The following is a 21,011-nucleotide window of genomic DNA, read 5'->3' on the forward strand; positions in this document are numbered from 1 at the left end:
TCAAACGTTTGATGTATCCTGTCGGAAACCCAGGACGGCTCCATATGTCAGTGCTCCCAATCCGCCCTCCGCGGGGAGGGGCGGGGAGCAGATGTTCTTGGACGGTTTGCTCCCGATGTGAACAGGTTCCCAGTCCTGGCTTGGCCGAGCGGCGGCGGGCCGGGGGTTGTGCGGAGGGTGGGTGGTGGGGTGGAGGTGTGTGGAGAACGGTTTATCAGATTTAATTAGCCCGAATTGTGAGCACGGATTGAGCGAGCCCACCATCTCTTAATGAGATCTGGGCTGCATTGTGTGCGGATACTGCAGAGCGCCGAGGGGAACGCAGTTTGCAATCATTCGCCAAGCCCCGTCAGATAAGCTGGCAGCAATCTCAAAATCACAGGAGGGAAACAAATATTATCTGGACTAGATATTGTCGGTCTGGGAGCCTGTCCAAAAAGCAATGTGCGGTGCAGCCTGGCCCGTCCGCTGTCCCGGGCCACTGAGGGCGGGGTCCCGGGCACCTCACCTCACTCTCTCCCCACCCTTCCCCCCCCCCCTCCCATTTAACGCACTCCGCTCGCTCGTATACCCCCAATAAGTTTTGTTCTCCATTGGACCGACCAGTCACATCACCAGCTCTTCTTGCTTATGTGGGAACTGGCCAGCTCTGTGGCGTGTAACACTAACTCTGTTCTCTCTCCACAGATACTGCCTGGCTTGCTGAGTATTTCCTGCCTTCTCTGTCGTTTTAGAACACAGCACTTAATGCCAGATATCCAAATCTTACATTCTAGAATTTAAAAAAAATATTCTCTTTCTATTGCCCTCATTCCTGTAGGGACAACTCACCTCTGAAAGCAGTGTGTCATCTGGACAAACCTACCATAGACATCCCCACCTCTCCCCATCTCTGCAACTTAAAACATGTTCGTTTTCACAGTTCTGATGAAGGGTCTTCGACCTGATATGTTGACTGTTTCTCTCTCCACAGATGGTGCTTCACCCTCTGAGCATTTACAGCTCATTCCCCAGTGACCATTCCCTTTGCACACCTTCAGTTCTCCAAATTCCTACTCTCTGATACCTCTGTGAGGTATCTCTGACATCTCTCTCCTTCCTCGATCTTTCCGTCTCCGTATCAGGAGATCCCTTCTCCACTGACATCTTCTACAAACCCACTGATACCCCCAGCTACCTTGATTATAGCTCCTTCCACCCTGTCTCTTGCAAGGATGCTATCCCTTTTTCTCAATTTCTCCACCTCTACTGCATCTGCTCCCATGATGAGGCTTTCCACTCCAGGACATCCGAGATATCCAACTTCTTTTCTAACCAGGGTTTCCCCCCGACTGTGGTCGAGAGAGCTCGCACCTGTACCTCTGCCATTTCCTGCACCTCTGGTCTCACCCCCACCTATCCCAGACCCAACAGGGATAGGGTCCCCCTTGTCCTCGCATTTCATCCCACCAGCCTATGTATCCAATACATCATTCTCCGCCACTTCCGCCATCTCCAACGGGACCCCACCACCAAGCATATCTTCCCTTCCCCACCCCTTTCTGCCTTTCACCGGGACTGCTCTTTCTGCAACTCCTTAGTTCACTCCTCCATCCCACTCCCACCCCAAGAACTCTTCACTGCCCCTGCCATAGGTGCAACACCAGCCCCTACATCACCTCCATCCAGGGACCCAAATATTCTTTTCAGGTGAGACAGAGATTCACCTGCGCCTCCCTTGGTATCATCTACTGCATTCAGTGCTCCAAGTGTGGCCTCCTCTACATTGGTGAGACCAAACGCAGACTAGGTGACCATTTCGCAGAACACCTGCGCTCTGTCCATAACCGCGACCTGCATCTCCCCATTGCCCGTCACCAACTCCCCCTCCAACCCCATCACTGATATGTCAGTCCTCTGCCTTCTCCGCTGCCAGGAGAATTTCATGCGCAAACTGGAGGAACAGCACCTCATTTTCCATCTTAGAACCTTGCAGCCTAATGGCATGAACATTGAATTCTCCCACTTTAAGTAATCCCTACCCCACATCCTCCTGCTGCCATGCTGTTTCTTCCCTTTCCTAGCCTATCTCTTTTTTTCTACCCCCTTATTTTTCCTTTCTCTCCTTACCTTTGACCCATCCCCCGGTGGAGCTGCTCTCCCCTCCTCCCCCGCACCTGCCTATCACCATCTCCTACCTGCATCTACCTATCATTACCTTGTGCCCACCCCACCTTCCCTCTTTTGTCCACCTATCACTGTTCTGCTTTTCCCTCCTATACATTGGGCTTCCCCTTTTCCTATCTTCAGTCCTGAAGAAGGGTCCTGACCTGAAACGTTGACCGTCTGCTTTTCTCCACGGACGCTGCCTGGCCTGCTGAGTTCCAGCATCATCGTGTTTTGCATCTAGGTTCCAGTATCTGCAGTCCTTTGTTTCTCCAAATCCTACACCCTCCCCTCCCACACCCACCTCTGCAAGTCTCCATCCCTCCCCCCTCAGAAAACATTTCTTATCTCCAAGCCCAAACATTCATCAAGCTGTTTCTAATGTTCTAATAATTTAACAATCTAATAATCCAACATCTGTCCTCTCCACCTCCCTTATTTGCTTCCATGCTCCACCTTCTCCCCCCACCAGATTCCATCATCTGCAGCCCTTTGTTGCCTCCACCTATCACCTCCCAGCCTCTGTCACTATCTCCACTCTTCCCTCCTCCATCTGCCTATCAACCCCCCACCCCCCACCCTCACCTGGATCCACTTGCCAGCTTTTGTTCTTCCCCTTCCCTCCACCCTTTTATACTAGCTATCTCCACTCTATCTTTCAGTCCAGATGAAGGGTCTCGACCCAAAACGTTGACTGTCCAGTTCCCTCCACAGGTGCAGCCTGACCCGCTGAGTCCCTGCAGCATCTTGTTTGTTGCTCCAGATTCCAGCATCCGCACTCTCCTGTGTGTCCATGTTTCTAATATCTTCTCATGGAGCACGATTTCCATTTCTTCTGATTATGGTAAAAGCATAGGAAATGAGAGTAGGCTATTTGGCCCTTTGAACCTTCGCTGCCATTCATCAAGATCATGGCTGATATTTTAACTCAGTGCCATTCCTGCAGTATCTCCACTGAATGTCCAGGATCCCACTGAGTGTCTATTAATCTCTGTTTTGAATGAATACAATAATGGAGCCTCCACAGCCCCATAGGATAGAGGATTTGAAAGGATAACCACTCTCTGAGTGAAGAAATTTTTCCTCATCTCAGTCCCAGATAGTTTACCTCCATACTTCCTGGTCCTAGACTCTTCAGCCAGGGGAAACATCAACCCTGCTTCTAACCTGCAAATCCCTTCAACTGTTTCAATGCAATCTCTTAATCTTCCAAACCTTAGAGAACATAAAGCTAATCTAAAGGTGTTATGTCAATGCCAGTTGATACAGGGTTAGGGTCAAACCGCACCCATCTGTCTTTATACAGAAACCCGATGGCAGCTGTGTCATTAATTAAAACAGTAGGACAGTCAGCAAAACTACTTTAACTCAAAGGGTACTTAATAACAGAGTGTGACTGGCAGCAATGTTTCAGTACCTGGGGGGTTGTAGTTCCTTCTGCAACCTTTGGATGACCCTTGAAGTATTGTAACGAGTGGCATCAAAAGCACATAAGACAGATAAGAAAGAACAATTACTAAAAGTAGAGAGAGAGGAAACTAGTTCTGTCATTTGTAGGAACAAATGTATGAACGTATGTTGGACTTTAGAACTTAATAATATTATGGGAGCTCTTTTGTATGTTGGGGTGTCCATAAGTCGGGTGTTCATAACCCGGGGACAGCCTGAAGATAGCAGGCTCCCACCAACAGCCATGACCATTAATGATCCAAAGGTGAGAGGTTGGGTTGATTGGAAAATGGGCAGTGATGTACCTGAACTTACCTACTCTTGGAACTGAGCTGTGGGCTTTTCCTGAGAGAGCAAACAGGACCTCCATTTAATTGAAAAGTAGAGCTTCTCAACATGCTGCTTTCTGTCGGCACTACACCTAGTGCTGGTGTAATTTATTCTCTTCAAGTCTTGAAATGGTACTTGAACTACACTTGCACCCTGTTACTAAGTACCCTTTGTGTTAAAGTAGCTTTGTTGGTTGCCCTGCTGTTTTAATAAATCCCCCATCGCCACTGGGTTTCTGTAGAAAGGCTAATATAGGTGCAGAGTGGTGTGCATTGTCGGAGCTTATAAAAACAATTGGCATTGATGTAGTGCTTTTATGTAATAAGGGGCATAATCAATAGCAGCTGACATTGTGTCACATGAGAAAATATTAGAAACAGTTCAATGAATACAGATAGTTTGTGGGGAATGCCTAACAGGAGGAGAGAGGAGGACACCTGCATAGGGAGGGAAATGCTGCTTGACCCAACTTTCGGACTCAGTACCAAAGCTGCTCTCAGAACACCACGGCTGGTACTTTGAGAAGTGGCTGTACGTGGGGGCAACAGTGGTGTTGATGTAAGGTGGGGGTATCATGGGGTGAAATCCCGGGGGTGAACGTGCAACGGGTTCTGGTGGAGTCTGAGTACATAGAAGTGAATATGGGATGGAGTCTGAGGGGAGGGGTGTGAGCTGGGGCCTGGGACAGTGAGTGGGTGTGTTAGAGTGTGGCTGAGGGTGTAGGGTCTGGGGTGACTTCAGTGCGGGAGAGGCTGTGTCAAGTTTAGATTATTGAGGGGTGAAACTGGCATTTTAATAGGGTGTGGATATGATGGGGTGTGCGATGGGTGTGGGGAAACGTGGGAGTCAGTGTAGGGTGTAGCTAGTGTGAGGTGGGTGTGGTTAGTGGATAAGGTTGGTTAGGGTGAGTGGTGCAGGGTTAGGTTAGGGGTGGTGTAGGTTGTGATGAGGTGGGTGGCTGTGCCTTGTTCCGATGAGTGGTGTGGGGTTAGGGTGAGGGTGGGTGCAAGGTGTGGTTAGGTGAGTGGGTGAGTGTGGGCGGTGGTTAGGGTGTGTGGTGAGGGTGGGGATAGGTTATGGTTAGGGTGGGGGGGTGGCCTTGGGGTTAGTGGTGTGGGGTTATTGGTGATGGAATCCCTGAGGAGTTTGAGCCAGGTGTTAGATCTGGAGATGATGTTGTCCAGAAGATTCTTCAGAAGTCAAGAATGGGGCATAAATCTTACGGTTACAGCCATTTTATTAGGTGTTCATCATGGTACAGGTCAGTCAGCGTCAACCTGTACCAGGAAGCAATGTAACAGTAATGAGAAGTAACAAAGGAACCTGAGCAAATGCTTCCCTTTTATTCTGCAAACCGTTCTGGACCAGTTTAGATAAGAAACCTGTTTAACAGGTACTGACTGAACCACACTTCAGTTTTGCAGACAAAGAAACTACAGAAGAATAGGATAGTACTACAAGCTACGAAATGTTTACAGACAAACAGGTGATTACACAAACACATAAGAGAGTAAAGAAAGCTAAAACTAAGGAAAAACACAATTTAAAAACAACAGTCTGGACTGTAATTCAATACAAGTTAGCACCATGTCTGAGCAAGGAGAGGACTGGGATTTGTGGTGGTCATGGATTGGGTTCAGGCTGTCTGTACACTGCGGGTTTGGCCAGGAATGGTAAGAGTTGGGATTGGGTCTGGGCTGGATCATGGGTGGAAGATTCTGGCTGGATGGGTGGGTGTGGGGTGTGAACAGGTCAACCTGGGTCTGGGTGTGGGGAGGATGAGGATTGGGTGTGAGGGAGGGCGAGGTTCTGGGTGTGTAAGTATTCCTGAATTTGGATGACTAGGCATGGGGTCTGTGTGAGTGTACGTGGCCAGGTATGGATTGGGGAGACGAGACTGCAGATGCTGGAATCTGGAGCCACACACAAACTGCTGGAGGAACTCAACAGGTCAGGCAGCATCTGTGGAGGGAAATGGACAGTTGACGCTTCATCTGGACTGAAAGATAGAGGAGAGATTGCCAGTATAAAAATAATTGTGGAGGGAAGAGGTGGAGCAAGAGATGGTAGATGATGGGTGGATCCAGGTGAAGAGGAGGAGAAGGGCAGAGGGGAGAGTGGAAATAGCGATAGATGTGATCAGTGGAGGTGACAAAGGGCTGAAGATGATGGAATCTAATAGGAAGTGAAGGTGGAGCATGGAACCAAATAAAGGAGGTGGGGAGGGCAGATGGGAACCGTGGGGGAGGGGACTCGGAGGAGTATGTGGGTGATGGAGTGGGTGGAGGGGGGGGATAGAAGCTGGGGGGCTGTGTAGAAGGAACTGGGTAGATGAAGAGAAAAGGGACAGAGGGGGAGCGGTTTACCTGAAATAGGAGAATTCAATGTTCATGCTGATAAGTTGTAGACTACCCAGGTGGAATATGAGGGACTGTTCCTCGAGTTCGTGTTTAGCCTCACCCTGGCAGTGGAGGAGGCCGAGGACAGACAGGTCGGTCTGGGAATGGGGAGAGGGGTTAAAAGTCTGGGTTCAACAGACTGAGTGGTGTCTAGGTGGCTTGGACTGCGATTTATAGAACGGTAGTTGACCTTTCAGCCCATCACTTTCATGCCGTGTCCATATGTGTCAGGGTGGGTGAGATCTGAGTGGCTATGGTGTGGGTTGAAGGCTGGGCCTAATCTGTGTTTGGGGGCTGGGATCGAGATGTTAGGGTGATCGTCTGATTGGGCATTGTGTAGGCACTGGCTGTGTGGGAGGTGGGTGAATTTGGATGGGTGTGGGGTGAAGACTGGACTGAGGGGTGCAGTGGTCATGGGATAGGGTATGAGGAGGTTGGGTGAGATCTAGGTGTATGTGCTGGGGTCTGAGTGTGAGACAGTGGGGGGGGTAGGGGCAAGGAAGTGATTTTGCTGCAGCATCTGTTCTAGCTCATCCATATTTGTTCATGAGAACTGGTGGATCAATCTCGTCGGTCAGAGATCCAAGCGAGTTACTTGTGGATGGAAATAAATCTGAAAGCCAAGCTTATTGAAAGATAGAAACCTGAACATCTCCAGGTGACATCAGTGTTGGGGAAGTAAAGCATATTAAATTTCCACAATAGCAGGAGAGTAATTAGAATGCTGTGGGAGGCTTCTGTGAGCTGTTAATATCCTCTGCTTCTCATTATGTGCGTAAGGACCTAATCTCCCTGTCCAAGTGCTGGGACTATCAGTCATGTCATCTGTGGACTGATGAGTTTGTTGCTATCAACAAAATGAAATTTCTGAGTGTACATTAGAAAAGGGTTGGTGCTGTGCATTTGAGTGCCAAGATGTGGGATTTTGACAGTGGGAAGGGAGTGCTTAACTCTTCATTGGCTTTGGTTTGGAGACTTGAGAAAGCCCCCATTCTCCTCCATCAGGAAAGGGTGTGCTGCTATTGGGCAATGTCTGTCATTGGTCAGGGTGTTGTTTTGCCCTTGTAATGTCACAGTGGGAAGGATTTCCTGCTGTGAATTGTCCTCTCATACCCCTGATCACCGGTGACTGTCTGCCACATACAGCCATACATGATTCCAACGGATATTGCAAGCTTGGCCTTCTGCACAAACTTTGGCACTGAGTTTGCGTTAAAATTGATGAGTATAATGCGCAACAGCAAAGTGCTCACAAGTAGTCTGCCCTAATAACAATCACTTCTTAAAATTGGTTTAACAAAGTTATTTTATTGAGCAAAATAACTTCATGCAGCCCTTTGCTTAATCCTCATACTTGCTTGGTGCTATCCTAATGAACAGGATCAGTTTCTGTATTTGCTAGTGAGGTTCAGCTCTAACTACATCATTAGTGAACAGTAGTGTCCAAGGCTGTTTAAGTGGTAATTGGTTTTTAGTGTCACGTACTGAGATGCAGTGAAAAGTTTTGTTTTGCATGCCATGCAGACAGACCATTCCAAACATAAGTACATCGAGGTAATACAAAGGGAAAAGCAATAACAGAATGCAGAATATAGTGCTACAGTTACCCAGAAAATAGAGCGCAAGTAGACAAATAAGGTGCAAGGGCCATGCTGAGGTAGACTGTGATATTTACTGTACAAGAGGTCCATTCAAGAGTCTTGTAACAGAGGGATAGAAACTGTCCTTGAGCTCAGTGGTACGTGTTTTCAAGCTTTTGTATCTTCTGCTTGATGGGAGGGGGGAGATGAGAGAATGATTGGGCTGGGAGGGGTCTTTGATTGTTTTGGCTGCTTTCCCAAGGCAGAGGGAAGAGTAGAGAGATCCAATGGAGGGGAGGCTGGTTTTTGCGATAGACTGGGCTGCGTCCACAACTCTCTTCACATCCAACGTGAACTGGAAAATGCTGGAAACACTCAGCAGGTCAGGGAGAATCAGTGCAAAGAGAAACAGTTAATGTTTCTAGGGTTGAGACCCTTTGCATTCCAATACATGGGCAATTTTCATTCATTTCAATGTCACAGAGGTGGCCAGGAATATCACACTGGACTGTCACATGGGCAGGCACAGTAGTGTAGCAGTTAGCATAATGCTATTACAGCACCAGCAGCCCAGGTTCAATTCTGGTCACTGCCTGTAAGGAGTTTGTACGTTCTCCCCATGTCTGCGTGGGTCTCCTCTGGGTGCTCCGGTTTCCTCCCACATTCCAAAGACGTACAGGTTAGGAAGTTGTGGGCATGCTATGTTGGCACTGGAAGTGTTGTGACACTTGCGGGCTGCCCCCAGAACACGCTACGCAAAAAGATGCATTTCACTGTCTGTTTTGATGTACGTGTGACTAATAAAGACATATCGACCTATGATCACATTGACCAGAGTCAGGCCACCACAAGGATCAGTACTGGAGGCATGGTCCAGTGCCAGGACAATCACATGGACAGGGTTGGTGTTGAGGCCACAATGGCTCACTTATCAGAGAATGTTTCTCCAATATGGTTGATTCCCAGATAAATTCGTATCCTGCAGAAGTCTTGGAGTCTCAACAGCAGTATTATTACAGTTGGTGGGGGCGTAGTATTACATCACGGGCAATCTCATCCACCATTCAGTCAGCAAATCATGGGAATGGGTCCCCAGCTGATGATACAAACTGCAGCTGGATAATCTTACTCATCAAAAGCATTACTGACGAAATGGGGTTCTATCCCCATAAGCAGAGCTCTCTGGAATAATCCTTTCAAAGTTGTATGAAACAGATTTAAAGCTGTTCCCTTGCTAGGAGGCTCAGTTTCGCTCATCTCTTATGGTTACAATCTCTCTTAATTTATAAAAATAAATTAATAGCTGCATCAACACATCTTTTTATTCCTCTGAGGCTATGCCATTTTGCAACAGGATGTTAATGAGAGGGAATGGAGTTTTATTAGCAATAATGACAGATCAGTTCTCTGGTAATTTACAGTCCACTGAATCCATGTCTCACTCTTTCTGTGGGGGAATTAGGATTCAGTGAATTAGGACCAGTCATTCACCAAACATTTACCAAACATTACAGTCATTTACCATTCTCTCGGGTAAACAAAATAGGGAGTTTGTCAGGATCTCTGTTGAAATTTCCCCCTGGTAGAGATGAGGAGTGGGAATGGGAGATGGAATTTCAGACTTCCATCTCAGTCTCTATTCTTGTCACTGATCTGCATTACGGGCTCATGTTTCGGACACCAGCCCTGTCCCAATTCCATTCTGGAATATCAGAACTGGCGGGGCATGTTGGATCCAAACAGTACATGCGCCCCCAACACCTCCCCAATTTGTAACAAATGTTACAGCTGCTGTAGGTAAAATATGATTGCATAATGTTAAGATATTAAAGTATACCTACATTTTGTATTGTGGTGATTTATATTACTGGCTGTACTCTGAAAGACATGTAGACAGCATGTATTGATATTGGTTTTGTTATTGTCACATGTACCAACATAGAGTGAAAACCTTTTGTGTACATGCCATCCAGTCAGATCATGCCATACACAAGTACGTCAAGGTAGTAAAAAGAAAAACAGAATGCAGAACATAATGTTAGAGTTACAGAGAAAGTGCAGTGTAGATGGACAAATAAAGTGCAAGAGCCACGATGAGGTAGATTGGGAGATCAAGAGTTCATCCTCTGGTATATGAGAGATCCATTCAAGAGTCTGATAACAGTGGGATAGAAGCTGTCCTTGAGCCTAGTGGTTCGTGCTTTCAAGCTTTTGTATCTTCTGCCTGACAGGAGATGGGAGAAGAAAGACTAACTGAGGTGAGAGGGTCCTTGGTTATGTTGGCTGGTTTCCCAAGACAGTGGGAAGTGTAGACCAAGTCAAATGGAGGGGAGGCTGGTTTGCGTGATGGACTGGGTTGTGTTCACAATGTAGTTCTGTGGGCTGTCCTTCCTCAAACAGACACTACACCACTCTAAACAATATTCCATTTCCCACTCCCCCCATCTCACTCTGCAATGATTGGGCACACACCAAGCTACCTTGCTGAAGATGGTAAATGTACAATCTTCTTATGAGCCTCTTGAGTGACTTTTCCATGCAAAGGAATGTTAATAAGCACATCCGAAGAGAATTTGACTTTCTTTTAGCATGAGATAGGATTAAAGGATCTGATAACAAACTGAGTTGATCAATGAAAACAGGGGTGGTTACTTTAGCCCAATGACCTTTTCCTAATGCAGAGTATTATTACGTGAGGTGTGTGGGGTACATGTTTGGTATAATTTTTTCAATTGCACTGTTAAAATAGGAAAATGTAGTCTGTTTAATTGAATACCTGCTTGTGGAAATTAAGCCAAACATATTTGGGCAGAATACAGAAAGGGAGAAAAGAAAGGTAGAATTTATTTTTGTTCAAACAGAACAATTCTCATGTCCATAAGATTTCACAAAGCACTTTACTGTTGATACATTACTTCCAAGTGTGGTCATTTTGGGGGAAGCATTAATGCTAATCTGCACACAGCAAAGGTCAAGGAAACATTTATTTGTTACAGACTGAGGCCATTCAGCTCATCAGGTTCATGCTAACTCTTGACTAAGCAATCCCATTCCTACATCTTAGTTCCCTTTAGTCCTGGAACTTATTATCTGTCACACATGCATCATTTAATTCTTTAATTTGATTTGACAAGGGGTAATTTACAGTCAATGATTAACCTACCCGCACATCTTTGGGATGTGAGAGGAAACTGGAGCACGTGGTCACAGGGAGAACGTGCACACTCCACACAGCACCGGAGGTTAGGATTGAACCATGGTCACTGGAGGTGTGAGGCAGCAGCAGTACCATGCCACCCAGTAAGAAACAGATGATGTGTTTTGGTAATGACTACTGAGTGATTCAGACTGGTCAGCACAACAGAGAGAACTCTGTTCACACCCCCAGAAACATGTGCCGCTCCCCACCCTTCCACTGGGGGGGCGGGGGGGGGGGGTGGCACACTGGCGCAGCAGGTAGGGCTACTGATTCAAAGCTCCAGTGATCTAGGTTCAATCCTGACCTCGGGTGCTGTCTGTGGGGAGTTTGCACATTCTCCCTGTGACTATGGATTTCCTTCGGGTGCTCCGGTTTGCTCGCAGATCCCAAACTGATCTGCATTACGGATCTGTGTATGTTACACCTTAGTATAGGTAAGTGTCAAAGGAACCAAAAGATGAGTCCTTTCAGAGAGAATAGGTTGCAAGGCTACAGGAGAGGGGGGGGGAATGGGTTGGTTCTGCTAGGAGCCAGCAGATGGGCTGAATGGCCTCATTCTGTGCTGTAATAAGTGAACATACTATTCATATTAAGCATAAAACGCTATTATTAATAATTTACTGCTGTTAATTTTGTAACTGGTACAATGTCTGGGCAGTTGCATCTGAGACCTTTAGCATTTTGTTCACTCTGAGCATGTTAGGATTTCTAGACGGTTGCATGAATGAAAGTTTTTTTTTCTCTGTGGGAGCTGCCTGTCACAGGGAATAGGGAAGGAATGATTATTGGTATCAATATATTAATGGGCAAGGAAATAGAATGGGGCACACCTTGTCGGCCTGATCCCTTGGAATGGGATGACCGTTTCCTAAACCTAAACCTAACCCTAACCCGATGCCTTTACTTGTATTGGCTGGGCCTCCACACTCGAGAGTCTAGCGCCATGATCTGGATGTTGCCTGGGCCATGGGCGATACAGTGCAGAGATATGGGTGCATGTTAAAGCATATGGGATTGGAGACAGTATACTGGTATGGACTGAGGTAGACAACAGAGATTTGGAACAAGTGGGTCACTTTTGGATCAGGGGGCTGTGACTGGTGGAGTACCACAGGAATCAGTGCTGGGGGGCCAGCTATTCACAATCTATGTCAAAGATTTCAATGAAGGTACCAAGTATAACATATCCAGATTTTCTGGATTCATGGCTGGGTGCCAGTGCAGCTCATGGGGAAGATGCAGAGAAGGCTCATAGTGACAGGGAAGAGCTAAGTAGATATGAGTGAGGTCATCCACTTTGTCACCAAAGATAGAAAACTGAGGTAAAAATATTTTATTTAAATATTAAATATGTCTTATGTAATAAAATTATTTAAAAGCACAAAAACTTAAAAGCATTAACTGAAAGCACAATAATTAAAAAGCAACTTTAAATGTAGAAAAATAAACTAAGCAAAAAATAACTACCTTCCTATATCTTTGCCCTACAACATGTAGATCAATGGCATAGCTAGCAGAGCTGCTGCCTCACAGTGCCAGAGACCTGGGTTCAATCCTGACCTCAGGTGTTGTCTCTGTGGAGTTTGCACGTTCTCCCTGTGCTTTGGTTTCCTCCCACATCCCAAAGACGTGCGGGTCGGTAGGTTAATTGACCACTGTAAATTGTCCCTGGTGCATAGGTGACAGTGAGAATCTGGGGAGAATTGACCCAACTGCGGGGGGAATAAAATTAGGATTAATGGAAATGGTTGCTTGATGGTTGGCATGGCGTTGTAGGTCGAGTGGCCTGATTCCATGATGTATGACCCTATGACTGTCTCTGGGATCTTGTGCCAGGCAGATCGCGGAGCAGGTCAATAATGACAGAGCACTTTCCCTGCAAGAGCTCCACCTGCTGGGCTTCAAGGGCAGTGATCTGAGAGACCTGACCTTCAAAATCTGTCAGTACCTCTTGGAACCCATCGAGCACTTGCAAAATGCCAGAATGGTTGCAGCAGGGAAGGAAAGCATTCAGCCAGTCGAGTCTATACCAGCTCTATATACAAGCAATCCAGCTACTGCCATATAACAACTTTTCCTCCCCAACCAAACGTTGGTGATTCTTTTTTTGCTGACTGGTCTTAAATGGTGTTAATTTATTTAGAAATTGTAGTTGCTTGTTTCAGTCTGTGTCTGAGCATCATCACTATGCATAATCAGCTGTCTATCTCCAAATGATGACTAACTTTATAACCTGTAACAACTGCACAAATTCAGCAATTTGAGGCATATTTTAACGACATTTAGCCATGCTGTTGCACACACACAATGGAAATTATTCTTTTCCGAGTATTTCCTTGTATTTGACAGCCATGTTTGTCCTTATAAGCAAAGTAAATCATCCTGACCTCCAGTGCTGTCCATGTGGAATTTGATGCTCTCCCTGTGACCGTGTGGGTTTCCCCCGGGTGCTCGTTTCCTCCCACATCCCAAAGATATGCAGGTTAATAGGTTAATTGGCCCCTGTAAATTGCCCCTAGTGTGCAGGTGGATGGTGAGGGAATCAGGAGTAGGGCATGTGAAAGAAAATAGGTGATAGGGAAATAAGAGGGGGAACATGACCAATGTGATTACTCGAGAGCTGGCAGAGACTCAAAGGGCCGAATAGCTTCCTACATTGTGAGACAATTTGCAAACATGAAAATATGGAAATTTCCCTGGTACTATTCCGTGCTGGGTTGGATTTTGTTAGCTTTCTAGTAAAGCTTCAGGGATGTCCTGAGGTAATGAAATGCCCGGTCAACAAGTAAGTCCCGTTAACAACAAACAATCTGCCAGAGGAACTCAGCAGGTCGAGCAGCATCTGTGTTTGGGGGTGGGGGGGGGGGGGTGGAATTGTAAATCCTGTTGACTGGCAGTGGCTATTTGCTCATCCTGAGGACAGTTTACAAGAGAAAACACTATTAAAGTGCGATCCTAGCCTATGTTCATCAAACCTTACTCATTCTATTAAATCTATTTGAACCACTTTCCACATTGGAATAAGGCATTTTGGGAACAGAAGGGAAACCTCAAAAGCTTGAGGAAATATCACTTACTTTCGTATCCTTTTCTATCCCATGTTGACTTTGGATAATTGAACGACCAATGAAGCTGTACAGTGACTATGAGTCAGTGTTTTGAACAGATTTTTGGGAATTTTACATGCTGTTGTTCGTAGTAGATGGAACTCATTGCTCCTGTTTCCTCATGGCTATAGTGCTGGTCTCAGCCATCCCAGGATCTCATTCAGTGGGACATACCTTGTCCAGGTGTGCAGGGAAACGTTGACAGAGCCTGAATTGCCAGGAGAAGAGATTGAGGTCTCATTGGTGGAGCGAGGGACTTACAAAGGGCCTACTTCACCAGTGAGTGGATGTTTGGAATATCGGTGGAATGTCGATCAGCCAATCCACCTGACAACAGAGTGCCAGCAGTAGGTCTGACAATCCAAGCCACAGTGTTGGATTCAGTTGGGGCCAGGCGTCAACAAAGAGAGAAACATCTGGAGACAAGAGGGACTGCAGGTGCTAGAATTTGGAGCAACAGACAATCTGCTGCAGGAACTCAGTGGGCCAAGCAGCATCTGTAGGGGTGGGGGGGGAAGGAATTGTCAATGTTTCGGGTCCAGACCCTGCAGCAGGATAACCATTTGGGCTTGGATCAGATCAGGCTAGGTTAATGCCTTATCAATTAATGTGCTAAGGCTTAAGGTCTAGCTACACAACCAAAGTCTGACATAACCCTCTGTTAGTTTCTCATCCAGTTTTAAAATAATTGTTACCTTGACAACTTTGGTCTGCATCCTATCACAAGCACAACCTCTGTTCTCTCCACCACCACCACCACCCCCTCCCCCCCCCCCCCGCAATGTAACACACTTGATTTTCTCACTTTTCCAGTTGCGTCGGACTCCCTGCTGATGCTGCCTGACCTGTTGTGTGTCTCTTTGTGTTGCGTTGGGGTGGGTTACTTGAGATGTTGTAAATCTCTGGGCTAGTGTCAGGTTGCGTCAGTTATGATCTAACTTTGTACCAGGACAGACCCCCATCCAGCTTCAATGGCCCAGTTTTGGTGGGTGAGATCGGATGTGCCACCCACAATTAGTCAGGTCTGGCCCAGTGTTTTGGAGTCTCAAGTGAAGAGGACATCAAACGAAGAGCTAAGCCCTGAAAAGCCTGAAACATGAAGTCAAAACAGAGAATGCTGGAAATACTCAGTAGGTCAGGCAGCAGCTATGAAGAGAGAAACAAGGTAAACATTTTAGGGCACGCATGAGTACCTATGAATGGTCAGTCAGGGGGCCTCAGCCTTGTACTCCATAGTTTTGCAGTCAATGGCAGTTTCACCGGAACACTTGATCCCACTCAGCAGTGAGTGAGCCTGTTTGACATAAATGTTGTTGGTGGAAATGAATGATCTACAGCTACTCAGTGCAGGCGATGATAGTCACTGTGCATTGGAGTCATGTAGATTGGTGTCATTGAGTGATATAGCATGGAATCAGGCCCTTCAGCCCAACTTGTCCATGTCAGCCATTAAGTACCTCTCTATACTAATGCTACCTCCTAGGATTTGGCCTTGATGATTCAGCTAAATAGTTCTTGAAAGTTGTGAGAGTCTCTGCCTCCACCATCACCTCAGACAGCACGTTCCAGATTCCAACCACCCTCTGAGTGAAGAATTTCTTCCCCGGATCTGCTCCTTACCTTCAACCAATGCCCTCTTGCTTTAAGGCACCTCTTCTACGGGGAAAAGTTTTCTACTACCTGCCCTATCTATATCCCTCATAATTTTGTATCTCTTTATCAGGTACCCATCTCAATCTCCTCCACTCTGAGGACGACAAATCCATCCTATCCTTGGCTGAAACTCACCATCTCAGGCAACATCCTGGTGAATCTCTTCTGTAGTGCAATCACATCCTTTCTACAGTGTGGCAACCAGAACTGCACACAGTACTCCAGCTGTGAACTAACTAAAGTTTATATTGCTATTCCTAAACTTCCCTGTTCTTATATTCTCTGTCCCGGCTAAGTATCCTGGACACCCTTCTGTAATATATCATACCGAGTTCAGTGACCTTTTAACTCATTACTCAGATTGTAATTAAACCAGTTGACACCTCGTTGATACGGATTACTATTGCTGGGCTGTTACTGACATTCCCAGAAAATGCATTACTAAAGAATTCCTGTAAAATTCCCATGGGCACATTATCCCATTCTCAGGAGTGACTGACATCCTGCTCTGAATTGTAAAGCATCATTGTAAGTTGTTGACTTTGGCCTCCCACAGACCTTGTTAGACTGCATCTTAGTTTTTCTGCCAATACATTTAAAAAAAATAATTTAAAGCTTTCCAGCCTTGAGCAGCCCTGAATGTAATTGCTGTCGTGATTTCAACAGTCTAAGCTCAGATTCCTTCCCTTATCCTCTCCTTCCTCCATTAACTTCAGAACATGGAACAGTACAGCACAGGAACAGGCTCTTCGGCCCATGGTGTCTGTGCCAACCGTAATGCCAGTCATAACCATTTCCATTTGCCTGCACGTGGTCTGTATCCCTCCATTCCCTGCCTGTTCACATGCCAGTCTAAATGCCTCTTAAACGTTGCTGTTGTATCTGCTTCCACCACCTGCCCTAGCAGTGTGTTCCAGGCACCCACCACTCTCCCTGTGTAAAACAAAACAACTTGCCTTGCAAATCCACTTTGAACTTTTCCCTTCTTCCCTTAAAATTTTGACTTCTGATATTTGACATTTCCACCCTGGGAAAAAGACTCTGACTGTCTACTCTATCTGTGCTTCTCAGAATCTTATAAACTTCTATCAGGTCACCCTCAGCTTCCCGCACTCTCCAAAGCCTTCACGTCCTTCCTGTAATGCAGCAACAGAACTGCGTACAATACTCCCAATGATGCCTGACCAAAGTTTTATGTAGCTGCAACATGAGTTGTCAACTATTATACTTGACGCTCCAGCTGATGAAGGCAAGGATGCTTCTTAAAATCTATTTTTACTGACTATGATACAGAAGGAGGACATTCAGCCCATCAGGTTCACGCAAGCTCCCAACAGCACAATCCCATTAGTTTCAACCCCCTTCTCCTTAGTTCCCTGTACTCCTGCAACTCCCTTTTGATCCTTTTGCCACTTATCCTCATTAGGGAGTAAATCACAGTAACCAATTAACCTACCAATCCCTTGAGATGCGGGAGGAAACCAGAGCACCCAGAGGAACCCCATGCAGTCACAGGGAGAACGCACAAACTCCAGGCAGATAGCAGCTGAGGTCAGGATGAAACACTTGTCTCTGGAGCTGTAAGACAGCAGCACTCACTGTTGCACCCCTGTAATACCTGCAAGCAAGGTTTTAGTCATTTATATTAATCTGGATTATTGTCAGATTTGTTTTATCATGCTCCTGCAAGGAACTAGGGGACATTTTATTGTGCTAAAGATACTGTATAAATATAATTAGGTCTGTTTTCTAATTTAGTGTGTGACTTTAGTTTTTCATACTCTATTATTGGTATTGGTTTATTATTGTCACATGTACCGAGATACAGTGAAAAACTTCTGTTTTGCGTGCCATCCAGACAGATCATTCCATACATAAGTACATCAAGGTAATAAAAAGAAAACTGAATGAAGAATATAGTGTTACAGTTACAGAGAAAGTCCGGTGCAGGTAGACAAATCAAGTACAAAGGCCACGACAAGGTAGATTGGGAGATCAAGAGTTCATCCTTAGCATATGAGAAGTCCGTTCAAGAGTCTGAGAACAGTGGGATAGAGGCTGTCCTTGAGTCTGGTGGTTCATCCTCCCAGGCTTTTGTATCTTCTTCCCGAAGGGAGAGGAGAGAAGAGAGAATGACCAGGGTGGCAGGGGTCCTTGATTTATGTTGGCTGCTTTTCCGTGGCAGCAGGAAGTGTAGACAAAGTCAATTGAGGGGAGATTGGTTTGCATGATGGTCTGGGCTGTGTTCAGAACTCTGCAATTTCTTGCGGTCTTGGGCAGAACAGCTGCCATACCAAGCTCTGATACACCCGGATAGGATGCTTTCTACAATGCATCTGTAAGAATTGGTGAGAGTCATCAGGGACATACCAAATTACTTGTGGTAATATTGGAAAGGTCTCTTTCTTTCTCCCCCACATTACAAGAGTGTTTCCTTCCCTCCGTGCTAAAATTGTCTGGAGTATTTTCCATAATACTTGCTGCAAGACTTCCTCTGCCGTCATCACCAATATGTTCAGCACAGCTCCTTGGGCCCATGATGTTTGTATTCTGATATATACAGGGATATAGGGGGGGTCTGCTGATTGAAGCCTTAAAAATGTCTAGAAAGGGTAAATATGGAGAAATTGTTTCCTCCATGGGGTTGTCCAGCACAATGCGACATAATCTTAACATCAGTTACACCAACCAGGAGTGAATCCATGAAGTAATTCTCACACATATGGCAGTCAAGACTAAGCTAGTTGCCAGTTGTAACTTTCTGGGTTATGCCCTCAAGAGGTTTGGTGGGATAAGGCTGTCATGAGATATGGACCAAAGCTATGGCTAATTGAATGGCTTCCTCCTTTCCTGGTTTCCTATGTTCCTCTCATATCACATCCTTGAAAGGTTGGAAGTCTGATGCAGTGTTCCATTTCTTCATTGCCACACTACATCCTGGTCTCAGTGTTGTCTCTGGACTGACCAGTGATCTCTTCCTGGTCATCTTGGTGTGTGGATTCAGGAACTGCATCACCAAGCAGCCAGTGAACCTTTGTGATGGAAAGCCACTGTTTCTCCTGCAATTGCCTGTTAATGGGAGTGATACTTCCTTGTGTAGAGCCTTGCCACGTTGCGTATTGGGAAGGATTTCTCTGGTTACTGTGACATTGCAGACTTAGAGGATTTCATATTTCTTAGCTGGTTTACTGTTTCATGAAAAACTATTGAGAGTTTGATATTCTTCATGAGTACATATCCCCTCCTTTCAGAGGAGTCTTTCAGCTTGGTGAGTGTGTCACTGTTACACGCTCCTCCTCCTTGGGAGGGCCAGGCAGTTTAATGAGTGAGAGGCGGTCAGAGTGTGCTGTTACCAGTGGGGTTGTGTGCTGTTCTCAGTTCTAAAATGCCAGGGTTAAGGCTATCCTTGCTAACCAGGACAGGGTGATAACATTCCCCAAGTAGTTGCCTTTACCACTGGCTTGTGGCCAGTTTCCAGTCTTGGAAATCTGGACAATAATATACACTGAGAAACTTTTACTGAGTTACTCAGGAGTCTTCAGCACAGAAAGAAGCCTTTCAGCTCAAGTTTGCACTTCCCTACCCCACCTTATTGACACTGATATACTCCTCTCTTTCTCGTGCATTTATCTAACTCCCCCTGAAATGCACAGTGTTGTGAGTTCTACATTTTCTCCAGGTAAAGGAGTTTCTTTGAACTCGTTGCTGAATTTACAACTTACCATTACTTGTGCCATCTGATGTGTGGAAACACTTTCTCCATGTCTGCCTAGTCAAGACTTAGGGAGTTCCATCAGATCACTCCTTGATGTTCTCTTTCCGAGAAAAAAGATCCCTTCAATATATCCTGATAGGTATCATTCTGCAGTGCAAGTAACTCTTGTGAGAGTGGCGTCTCTCCCACAGGTGGTATGGGTTGTGGAGTCCCTTGGTTCTGCTGGTATGAAGACAGCGATCAGGCTGAGAACCCATCCACTATTTCACACTTGGGGAAGATATGAAAAACAACAGAATATGATTCTCCTGAACTGTCAATCATTATCTGCAGTTCTAGATTTAACAAAAAAAACAGGTTGAAAACTACTCCCTAGACTAAAGTATTATCCTGTGATGATGCTTTAGAGTTGTCAGTCAATCAGGGAAGTCAATAGGGTTCATGCAGTCTAATTGCCATCTCACTCCATTAATGATGTAGTTGGTTTTAACCCTTTTTTTTTAGTACCCTTCAGGGTCAGATCAATGATGTTGCTCCATATGACACTTTGGAGATTCTGTGTGATTTCACACAGACAAATCTCCCCAGTGTCCACGATGAACTGGATTGCACATTTTACAGTTAAATTGTAGCCAGACCTGGGATCAGAACATAGAACCCTTGCTCCATCTAGTGGCTGCAAGGATATTACATTTACTTCTACAGAGGTTCTTCTCTGGTGAAGGTGAACTGAACATACTCTGTTGGGACAGGCACAACTTCATCCCAAATACCGGTGTGTTCCACATAAATTCCAGAAACGAACAGTGTGCCCGCAGTAAAAGAAATATGTTCCTCTGCATTCACTGGTTATGAAAAATAATAAAATGAAGTTGCATACCTCTCAAAGATGTAGGGGTTAAGCCATCTCAATAAAGGTAACATCATTTAACACAGGTAACATCCCTCAATACAGATATAGTACTTCAATACTTGTAACATCCTCCAACACAGGTAAAGTACTTCTGTACAAGTATCGCATCTCAGTACTGGGGACATCCTTCAATATAGGTAATGTCCCTCGAAATAGGTAACGTCTTCAATACAGGTAATGTACCTCAAAACAAGTTACATCTCTAAATACAGGTAACATCCCTAAATACAGATAACATCCCTCAATATAGGTAACGTTCTTTAATACAGATAATGTCCCTCGATACAGGTAACATCCCTCAATATAGATCATGTCCTTCAATACAGGTAATGTCCCTTAATACAGGTGATATCCTTCAATACAGGTAACTTCTCTCAATACAAGTAATGTCCCTCAACATAGGTAATGTCCCTTGATAGAGATGACATCGCTGGATACAGGTAATGTCTCTCAATAGAAGGAACATACTTCAATAGAGCTAATGCCTCTCAATACAGGTAAGGTCCTTCAGTACAGGTAAC

General features: G+C 45.6%; 1 protein-coding gene across 1 annotated transcript in view; it reads left to right on the forward strand.

Annotated features, from left to right (window-relative positions):
- grip2b (glutamate receptor interacting protein 2b) overlaps positions 1 to 21,011 on the forward strand; it is a 147,033-nt gene that overhangs the window by 23,838 nt on the left and 102,184 nt on the right. The window lies entirely within an intron of this gene.

This window comes from Pristis pectinata, chromosome 6 (genome assembly GCF_009764475.1).
Source record: "Pristis pectinata isolate sPriPec2 chromosome 6, sPriPec2.1.pri, whole genome shotgun sequence".
NCBI classification, from domain to species: Eukaryota; Metazoa; Chordata; class Chondrichthyes; order Rhinopristiformes; family Pristidae; genus Pristis; species Pristis pectinata.